Here is a 10,690-nt window from a genome sequence, read left to right as displayed (position 1 = left end):
ACTGTAAAATAAATGTCACGGTAAGACAGAGGAGTATTCCTACTTGCCAGGAAAAAACACCAATTCTTCTATATAAGGAGTCTGTTGTGAAAAAAAAATAAAATTAATTTCTACTCACAGGAAATGAGAGTATATAAATGGATTGATTCATTGTATTAAGAAAGAAGAAATTAGAATACTCTTCTATGTTTATCTCTATGGTCAACTAATACTATGATATTTATCTTAGAGCCCCTATAACCCTAATTAGCACACTATAAATGCAGAAATTGCATTTCCTTCTAAAAATAAGTACAGCCGAATTTTAAATGTAACAGAAGCAATGAATATTTTAAAAATTCAGAGAAATTATGGTGAGTGAAAAAACAGTAAATGCACACTACTGTACCACGCAATACTAGGAGGTTAAAAATGTGAAAGATTGATGATTCCAAATCAGTATTTCTTTTTTTGCTTTGTCCAGAAAGCTGTTATTGCTGAGGGCTGTTCAAACCAATTATTCTCATTGCTGGGCTCAAGGGGAACTTCACACTACTGCAAAAATTTTAAAATTTTAAAACTTTAATTTTTTTTTTACTCTTTCCTGGGATAGACTCCTCTACTTCTTCAGATTTCACTCAATTCAGACCTCAGTTTCCTTTTAATGTGGAAGACAACTATCTGATTCTGATAAAAAGAATAAACATCTGTGAGTATGAGGCCTCCTACACAGTCCAGTGTAGGCACATACTGGTACTATGTAGGTGTATGTACTTATGACTTTTATGCCTCATTATTTGTCTTTTAATATTTTATTAGTTAGACATGTTTATCTCACATTTTTGGCACGTGATCAAAATAGTTATATTTCCTTGAATTAAATGTAGAGGAAATCAGATGTGCTTACACAATTAAACTGTATGCTCGGCTTGACTCACTTTAGTGGCATCAGCTCACTGGTTTTCCTTGTTTCAGTATAGCCAGAACCAGACAGGAATGACACTGGCAAAATAAAACCTAACTACAGAATACAAACAGATGCTCATTATGTATGTATTTAAATATGAGTGATGTCTGCTTACAGAATGAGAAGTCAAATTCCTCAATAGGCTTATTCTCATTTGCCATGCAGAAGAAAATCACTGTAGAGCTTAGGAAGAGCTAATGGATCCATCAGTAGCCTATCAACATTCCAGGTGAAAGACCATGAAGCATGTGACAGCAAGCTACAGTCATTTTTCTTCCATTCCTTTAAAATCAATTTTATAGAAGCATTATTACTGAATATTCAGCTTAAATGAGTCATATGTCTAGCTTACATCTCATGGACAAGGAAGAAATATGAACCTGACAGTTTCAGTTACCTGGATTTATTGGTCACCATGTAGTTTAACATCACAACAGATGCCAGCACAGATATCAATGAGCAGACTGGGAAATTTTTTCCCTAAGGAAGGATTAATCTTTCTGTCTGAGAACAAACTTTTTTCTTTCGCACATCCTCAGTCCCAGACCTTGTAATTCCACTACTGAGCAGATGGCCTCATTCATTCAAGAGAAAAATTCTGCCTCACGTTTCCAAATTAGTCTTACAAACATGGACATCTGGCGTAATAAGGATAAAATAAAAGAAAAAGCATCCTATCTGACTGATGGCACATGAGCATAATAGTGCAATAGAAAAGGAATAGGCCCAAGGGTTGAATTGATGTTGTGTGAGTTATACTCATCATAAACCTAAAAAAGCAAGTATATTTACATTTGGCATCGTCACAGAACACGTCGTGACAAAAGGCATGGAGCTGAAACAGTAATTGCTCAAATAAAGATTTTTGGAATGGACTTTTTTTATTATTGAGTACTTTTGTAACAATGTGGATTTTGTACTTGAGTTTGCTCTTGTGCCTTACATCTCAAATTCATAGCATCCTTGTTCTAAGCATTGGGATAGATCCTAAGTAAGATCTATCTTGGAATACATTGGTTAAAAAACACTGACAGTTGAATGGATTTTGCCAAAACAGAAAGAAGTAGCTGTTACACATGACATCATAAACCCTCTTCCATATATTCAGAGACTTGAAAGGATGATCTTTCCCAGGAGAGGCAGTGACACAGATAGCAATTAAGGTTTGAAAGCTGAGCCAGGGCTTAAAAGCAAAGTTACCCAAGAGGTAAAAAAAGTGTGTTAATACAGAAAAAGCAGTGCTGTGCAGGAAGAGTTGAAATATCTCCACATGAGCCAGTTCCAGTGCTGGAAGCAGCTTAACAGTGCTAGCACAGTGCTCTTCAGGGCAACGGTCTAATTCATACTGAGCTGGTAACCTTGGGCATTGCTACACTAATGACATCCTAGCTAACATCCTTAGATTTAGTTTAAACTACCTCTGCCCCACACTGTCTTGTTCCATAATTCCAGACAGCTCTCAGTACACAAGGTTGAGTTCTGAGACCACAGTCTGACAAGGCCAGGTGATGAGAGAGAGTTGTAGGAAAGAAAAAAAGAGGGAGACCAGTGAGAGCCACCTCCTGAAAACTAAGCGTTGAGTATCTTGGGACACTTCTTCAGCCACTGTAAGCCAGCATAGAACCACCAAAATCTCAAAGCTATGAAAAAATGCCTGTCACTAGGACATGGTCACAAAATTAAATCCAGTGCTGAGCAGTTACATGTGAATGTGTTTACCTGTCCATTATGCACTGGGCTTTCCTTTCCTAATTACAATAATCATCTGTGTACCTGCCAAGCTGTATTGTATAAGTCTGTTCCTTAGGCACTAAAATCCTCTCTCACAAAACATTGTCCTAAGGGTAAGAAATAAATATAGACAGCCAAAATTCACAGATGTGAATTTCACTGGTGAAAAGTGGGAGAATTTTATCTTTGAAAAGACATCTATGCATATTTAGTAGGAGCTGATAGGTGATAAAAATCAATTATACAGTTAACGAGACTAGCAGGATATGCTTAGAAATAGGAGGGGAGAGTTACGCAAAGAAAACCATAGATGATAAAGCTGCTATGTAAAATAATTTACCGATTCTTGGACAGCTGCATCACCTGACTATGCAAGAAGCAAAACAGATGGTAAATGTTAATACAGATAGGTGTATAAACAGCACATCATAATGAACAAATATGTACTGTGCAGCATGTGCAAAGGACATCTAGCCTGTGTTGTCTATGCTATTATAGGAATGCTCTGGATGTAATAAAGTTCTTAGCCTTTTCATATTCAAGTAGTGTGAGCAGGGATATTTGCATGTCAGTCTCAGCTGAAATGAAGGAAATCAGAAGCTACCAAGTCAAGTTTATGCGTAATCCACAAGCCCATGAAACAGAGAGTGGAACCATAGTACAGACTTCCCAAAAATATCTACATAGAAAAAAAAAAAACAAAGAAAAGAAAAGAAGCTAAATTTGCTCATACAGTTCTAATGGAAATCCTCTAAGGGTACTATCAAAAAAACGTCAAGTATTTAAACTGCATTTAAAAAACTGATTACTACATGGAAAGAGATAGAACACAAACTGGAGTAAGAAACTGCAATGGGCTGGCTGATCATTTGAGGTTTATATAGTTTTCCAGACACAAATTGTGTTGCATCCTCAGCTCCCCACTACCACAGTTATGTGGTTATCACCATCAGAACTACTCAATTCAGGTTGGGCATGTTGGTGTGAATTGCTGTCATACCTAAGACTTCAATACAGATACTTCCTCCTCCGCCTCCCCACAAGAAAGCCTGAAAACCAATTGGTGAAACTTTAGAGCCCAGGCTAATTAACCTCTGGCAATCCTAAAATCCTTATCAATATCTGAATGGCAGTGAGATATTAATTCTGTAAGAAAAATTTTGTACAAATCATCAGAAGAAGCTTTCTCACAGGTTGAGCATCTAATAAAACACTGGCATGGTACAGACAGAATCTGAAAGAAAAGAACAAAACAATACATTAGTAAATTGAAGGTGGGACATCCAATGTTATGAGTCATTTGAGAAAAGTAACGAGCAACGCAATAGCAAAATCTGCAGATGACACAACAGTGTTGTAGATAAGATTAAATGTTGTGAGACTATCAGAGGATCTTTGGAAAGCTAGGCAAATGGACAGCAACAAACAAAACTGCCATTCAAAGCAAAGATGGCCTAACCTGAATGTTTTTCACTTCTCAATTAACTGGTAGTCACTGATGATCATTTAATTACAAATGCTGCTCAGTGTGTAATAGTATCCCCAAAAGCAAATAATCAGCAAGAATGTTAAAAAAAATATCATAAAATCCTTGCAGAAAGCAGCACTTCACTTGCACCTGCAAGATGATGTTCAGGTCTATTTACCTTATTTCAAAAAACAAAAAGATAGCTGTAGGAGAAACAGAGAAAGTTCAGCAAATCTTCATTTAGTTTCATCCGTGCTCTGTGGGCCAACTAACAGCTTTGGCTGGGTGATGTCCAGTCTTCATCTGCAGAACTCAGAAAACATTTGGCTAAATAATGCACACCATGGCCCATCATTCAGAATCACAGCAGTGTTCTTTCTTTGCTTCATTCATTTACTTTTTTCCTTTGGGCTCCACTCCTCTTGACACCACCCTACATACTCTGCCTCTTTGCTGTGCCTCTTTACTTTTTTGTCAAAACACAATGCACTGCACAGACAGCAGGTACTCATAATACTTGCAGACTGTCCACCCGAACTATAGGACTGCTGTAACTTCTTTGACTCACATACAGTGAATTTACAAGGGCTCCTCAAATTCTCACTTTTATTTAAAACTAAAAGCCTAAATCACATTACAGACTAATCCTCTTCTTTCCAATCTGTACAAGATAAAAACAGCTTTCTCCAGCACAATTTTCCCACTTCTCTTCAAAGGTAAACTTAATTACATGGGATCTGTAAAGTAATCATTGTATTTTTCACATATTTCCTGTTGTACTATATAGAAATATAGCAGGTGTGTCAAAATTGTAGTCTATTCATTTCTGGAAAAGTTGAAAAAAGTTTTAGCAAATAATTTATACCTGTGAAGGCATAGGCCCAAGATTTTGCTTCTCTACCATCATTGCATCCTAAAGAAGACAAAGAATCGTCCCACCAAGAAAATAAAAACAGCCTCTTATTTTTCATAATCTCTTCCTTAAAAGCTGTTAAAAAAACCAACATAGTTAGCAAAGGTGTCTCACAGACTTTTGTGTAGAATGATACTGAAGTAATATTCCTACAATGGAAATATCAGCCAAGATGTTCAACAAAATCATAATATTAAAGGCCAAAAAAAATAAACAAAGCCAAACTTGTTGAGGTTATTCAGCCTCTCCTAGCAAACATACTGATAGCAAAGTCTTAGGAGACAAACTGAGCTTCAAAGATGTCAGTTGATGACAGGTATCTGGGAACATCAAAACGGGAAGTATCAGTGGAACAAACAGCAGATTTGGGGTTCTCCTTCTCTTGGACACTCTCAGTGGTTTTGCTTTCTGATGCTTGAAACTGCCTTTCTGTGACAAGCTTATATGACTACATTTTTAGTTCTGTCCAGTCTGTGGAACTGCATTTCACAGAAGTTGTGTATGATCTGGAAATGACACAGCATGAAACAATAATAACTAAAAACCTAGAGCTCACGATCTCTGAAAAAAGTATTGAGAAATATTATCGTAAGGAAGAAAAGACTGACAGCAAAATTTAAAAATAAACTACAGACAGTCTAATAATGAAAAAAAGGAGGGAATAATCTGTTCTCTGTGTCTTGGATGGACATGCAAAGAAGCATGCTTCTGGAAAAGTGATTAGGTAAGTAACAGGGAAGTCTGCAAATGTTCAGGATACCTTTATAAGTGTAAGGACAGGTTAAGATTTGAGACAAATGGCTTGAGAGACATCATCAGAGACCTTAAGAAATAGGTTAAACAATGTGAACGACGTATTATGAACCATGCTTTGCCCCGTCTCCTATGACTGCCACTTACTCTGCTACTTAACTAAGAGAACTCAAGACCTTTTTTCTTTTCACCATTGAAAAATATGACAGAGGGGTGACAATTAGAGAAATAGATTTATGCATAAACAGCCTGAGAAGCCTGGAGTTTATGTGTCACAAATCAACATGCACAAAATGCATAAGCTGCTTGGTATCTTAATAAACATTAAAAAAAAATCAGATTTCAACAAAGTCTCTTTCAAAACGTCAGGGGAGGTACAGTATATTAAATATTTGAGCTGTGAAATACTGTTATAATCAGAACTGGCTAAGACATAAAAATAAAGGAGCAGTAACAAATGGTCAGGTTTCTTTACTGAAAAAGTTGATCAGTATAAGATCCAGCTGTTTGTTTCTGTCCAAGTATAACTGAAACAAAATTGGAACAAAGGCTGAGTAGTAAGCAAGGAAAACTGCAGGTGCTTCAAAGTTATTTAGGGTCAAGTCCAGACAGGACTGTGAGAAGTTTACAAGAGAAACCAAAGTAATCATCAAAATGGCAAACGAAACTCGATGTTAGTACATACAAAATAACCCACATTGGACAGAAATAAAAAGGAAGAGCATACTTTCATCATCCTAAATTAACTGTGTGAACTTTTGAAAATAGTCTGGTATCACTGTAGAAAACTCATTAAAGGTCTCAGCTCAATGCTGAGTTGTGGCAGAAAAAGCAGACGATGTTTTGAAGGATAAGACTTAGGAAGGTGAATAATGCAGAAAGTATTGTAATGCCATGATATAAATCAGTGGTGGAGTCTCATCTGGAATGCTGTATGGGCTCCTGATTACCCAGTCTCAGAAAGGATACTGCAGAACTAGGTAAGGTTCAGAGAAAAGCAATGCAAATGATCAAAGCGCTGGAAACCTCATATACAATAATCAGAAAGGACAAAAAATAATTACTCAGCTTCTGAAAGGAGCAGGCCATCAGTGACAAACACACATAATGATAAAGTATGGAGAAAGCAAATGCAGATTTTCCTTATCCTTGACTCATGACACAAGAACAAGGCTATTAATTGACATGAAAACTTTACAAATTTAAACGCAAATAGGAGATGCTTCACATCTAGCACATAATTAGTCTGTATAAAGTGTAAATGTGAGTAATACCAAGTGCTTACATTCAATTTTTTTTCCTATATGTTAGGAAGCAATTAAAAGAAAAGAAAAGAACTACAAAGTGCTAACAAAATTTGGATGGAACAGTAAACCAATTAGGGATAAGGAGTAAGTCAAACCTAGGAGGCAGATTACCGTGTTTTACAAGCAATTACTTGTACTTCCTCAGCTAACTGGGAATGGACAGAGTTGACTGCAGCTTGCTGAACTAAACCAACAACAACATTAGTCTTACTCTTGTCCCTTCCCTATATCTGTGAGAGACAAAGGAGTGATGGGCATTGTACAACAGTGATGGAGACAACTAAGACAGAAGCTGAGCACCCAACCACCGGAAAGAAACAGTGAAAAGCAGTTTATGAGAAGCTGTCAAAAATCATCATCAAAGTTGAACTTGAGAATGACAGGAATGAATGCTAAGCTAAATGAAGGTACAAGGATGCTCTGAACACAACTATAAAATCTAAACAGAAGTGGCTTTACTAAAGCAAAAATGTGAATACACAACTGGTAGAGGTCAAGCTTAGGTAAGGAAGATCATGCTAGGCCTCTCATAGCACTAACTAACCTACTTAAAGATGAAAATATAATAAATTACTCTTTCTTTAAAATGGAGCATATATGCATGAAAGCAAAGCTGTGCTGGCACAGGCCTCAGAAAAGGCACACTTATAAATTTTAAAGCTGAGTTAACATGCTGTAAGCAGATGGGAAAACAGGAACTCAGTCCAGAAAGTGACTCAAGGAGTGACTGTAGTTTGAGGCTCCACAAAGGCACTTAGGAAAGTGACTTACATTTCAAAGTGTGTGTCTGAGTGGCTAATAATTTTAGGCACAACTTTCAGGGACATTGACAGGAGTTACACTTTCAGGACACACTGATATTCAAAATAAATTTCAAACTGCTTATGCAGCTTTGCAAATCTCCTCTTTACAGAACTAAGATTTTTTGGCTAGATATATGTATATTTGTTTATTTGTTTATATATGCATATATACATATATATTTAGATAGACAAAGTAAATGTGGCCCCAGGACCATTTTTGAACACAAAGGCCACTTGGCAATGAACTGATCAGGTCTCTACTACTGAAGTGTCTGCAAAGCAGAGATGGCACAACCTAGAACTGGATGTTAGACAGTGCCCACTCCCGAATGCTGCCCAGGAACTGCTTTGGAGAGGGGCAGCTGGCCTGGGCCAGAGCACAGCAGTGGCTGCTCTGGTGATGCAGCAGCAGGGACGGCCCATTTCTATAGCCAGGCTGATGCCCTAGTACTGCTTTCTGGCACAAAGAAGCTCCTGGACCCCTGTTCCAGGAATACCAGCATCTGAGGTCTGTTATTTTTAAATTTTGGTGATATTTTTTTCTTTATGACCAGGGAAAAATCAAATAAAATACAATCACTTATTGTTATTTTCATTACTGTCATTACGTAAGTAGACAGATAGTTTTATCTCTTGCAGAAAACCTTTTTATTCCCTCTAATACAATTAGTTTGCACAAAATAAAACACATGTGATATTCAGGTAATGTCAGAGCTGGCATATGGCAACAACATAAAAGCCATATATGGCCAAGGAGTCAGACTGCTGCCTTCTACTGCGCAAGGACTTATGACAACATCATACTGCAGGGTTTGCATGACTAAAATTAGGCAAAACATATTCTCTATGAAAGAAGGGCAAGGCCGTCTATAAGCAGTAGCCAGAGGCAGCTTCAGACGTGTCAATTCAGCTGTGTAAAGAATGTGCCAGTCTCACTGTTGGAATACTTTCCACACTTAATATACAGAACGAGTCATTAAAAATGAGGGGGAGTAACATGAAAGGGTGAGGCAGATGGCACACAGTGTGCTACCACAGCACACCATATATTCAAGATAATAGCGTGCAGCAGAAAATCCGTTTACACTTTCACTGCTGACAAGTACAGTTGCTGCCAATTAACTCTCCACCTCAATTTCTGTTTCAAGATAAATTCCTGACCCTAATGAATCAACAGCAAACTTGCCAGAAAAGTTAGTAGGAACAATTTTAATTGTTCAGGATTCTGCTAGTGTTTATATCCCTCTCATTCAAACACATATACTTCTTACATATTTTAATACATATGACTTATTTTACCCCTCTATGCTGCTTTCCTCAGTTTTTTGTACTATTTATTGTAGCAAAGGCTGAAAAATATTAAACCGCCCAGACTACTATCATATTCAAAGAACTGGGTAGTTATTTAAGAGGCAGAGCTCCTGTCAAGGAGAACATCTCATTTCTAGTTCCAATTCTCTTTTGAGCTTTATATGTCCTGTGAAGTGGACATGGTGAGGCACAAGCAATGCCAGCCATCTCAGATCCTGGAGTTCTGTGTGGCATGAGTACAATGTTTACACCACAGGTGAAAGATTTGCTCAATGCAATGGCAACCACATTCTGATGGTTCAGGGCCTGATCCTGCTTCACAAACCTCAATGCAAACATCAGTGTAAACCATGGACTTCGGTTTTAATGAGATTCCATCCTGGATTACAAGTGACATTTCAGTGTCTTCTTGAAAAGAAAATAGCAAGTATTGTTAATTCATATGACATTGCTAATCTAAAGGACTTAAAGAGATCAGTTCCATAACTATATGAAAATTATAATATCACATACCAGAGGGACTGTTCAGCTTGCTCTTCTGTACAGAGATTGCATGGATTCATGTCGGTGAATGATTAATATTGATAGTCAGGAGCTACACACACCATTTAAAGTATTCCAATGCCACAATAGGTCACTTTAATCCATTACACGAGAAAGCAGGTCTGAGCTCACCTAGGAAAAAGAAAGATCATGCAGAAACATGTTTCAGTTTTGAGACTGCTGGAGTGAATGTTATGTTGTGCACGTAAGGGCTCTGCGTAAACATACGGCTCCTGAATGGACTCTGACGAAATTGCCAATGCATACACACAGAACTCCTGACGTGGACAGGTGAGCAGAACACCAGCCTGCACTGAATAAATTTTATCTTCACTTAAACATAACCCTCGGTGTGGGGCAGTTTAATTTGGCCAGAAATTAATGTTGACATATTCCCTCTGAACAAACCCCAACCTATCTGCAAAGCCCATCTGTACAACCCTCTCAGAGACTCAACAGTCCCACTGACGACAACAGTACTGTCCACCAACTGCAGGGTTCTCTATAGGGAATGCTATGACTCAGTTTGGTCTACACATTTTATTACATTTAACCATAAATCTTACTCATGGAAATACAATTGCATGAGATTTAATTTCATAAACAGAAAATCTAAGTGCTTATTTTATTGCAGTTAGTATCTAAAAGGCCACAGGAAATCTACCCACTCCAAGATGACTACACATCTTCATATTGTAAGAGGGATTTTTAATTCATTTCCTGTGTGAGATTCTGCTATCTAATTGCTGATATTCAAAAGCAGCTTCCCTTCTATATGAAAAACCCATGGCTTTTTAACAGTTTATATGTCTTAGGTAAATTCTTTAAGTAGCAGGGAATTTTCTTCTTACAGCACAATATAGATTTGTACAAACATAAAAAATGTCTAATCCACCTTTCTGCCAGTCATTCATT

The 10,690-nt window shown here is 37.4% G+C and overlaps 1 long non-coding RNA gene across 1 annotated transcript; it reads right to left on the bottom strand.

Annotated features, from left to right (window-relative positions):
* Positions 1 to 577: 577 nt before the first annotated feature.
* Positions 578 to 9,912, bottom strand: LOC135406724 (uncharacterized). Its single transcript, XR_010426445.1, has 3 exons — positions 9,746 to 9,912; positions 4,324 to 4,448; positions 578 to 3,911 (listed from the first exon to the last, which is right to left on the bottom strand). It is a non-coding gene; the product is annotated as an uncharacterized LOC135406724 (long non-coding RNA).
* Positions 9,913 to 10,690: the final 778 nt, after the last annotated feature.

Source organism: Pseudopipra pipra, chromosome Z (assembly GCF_036250125.1).
Source record: "Pseudopipra pipra isolate bDixPip1 chromosome Z, bDixPip1.hap1, whole genome shotgun sequence".
In the NCBI taxonomy this organism is placed as follows: domain Eukaryota; kingdom Metazoa; phylum Chordata; class Aves; order Passeriformes; family Pipridae; genus Pseudopipra; species Pseudopipra pipra.
Note: the sequence above shows the minus strand (reverse complement) of the source record. Positions and strands in the feature narration are given on the sequence as shown.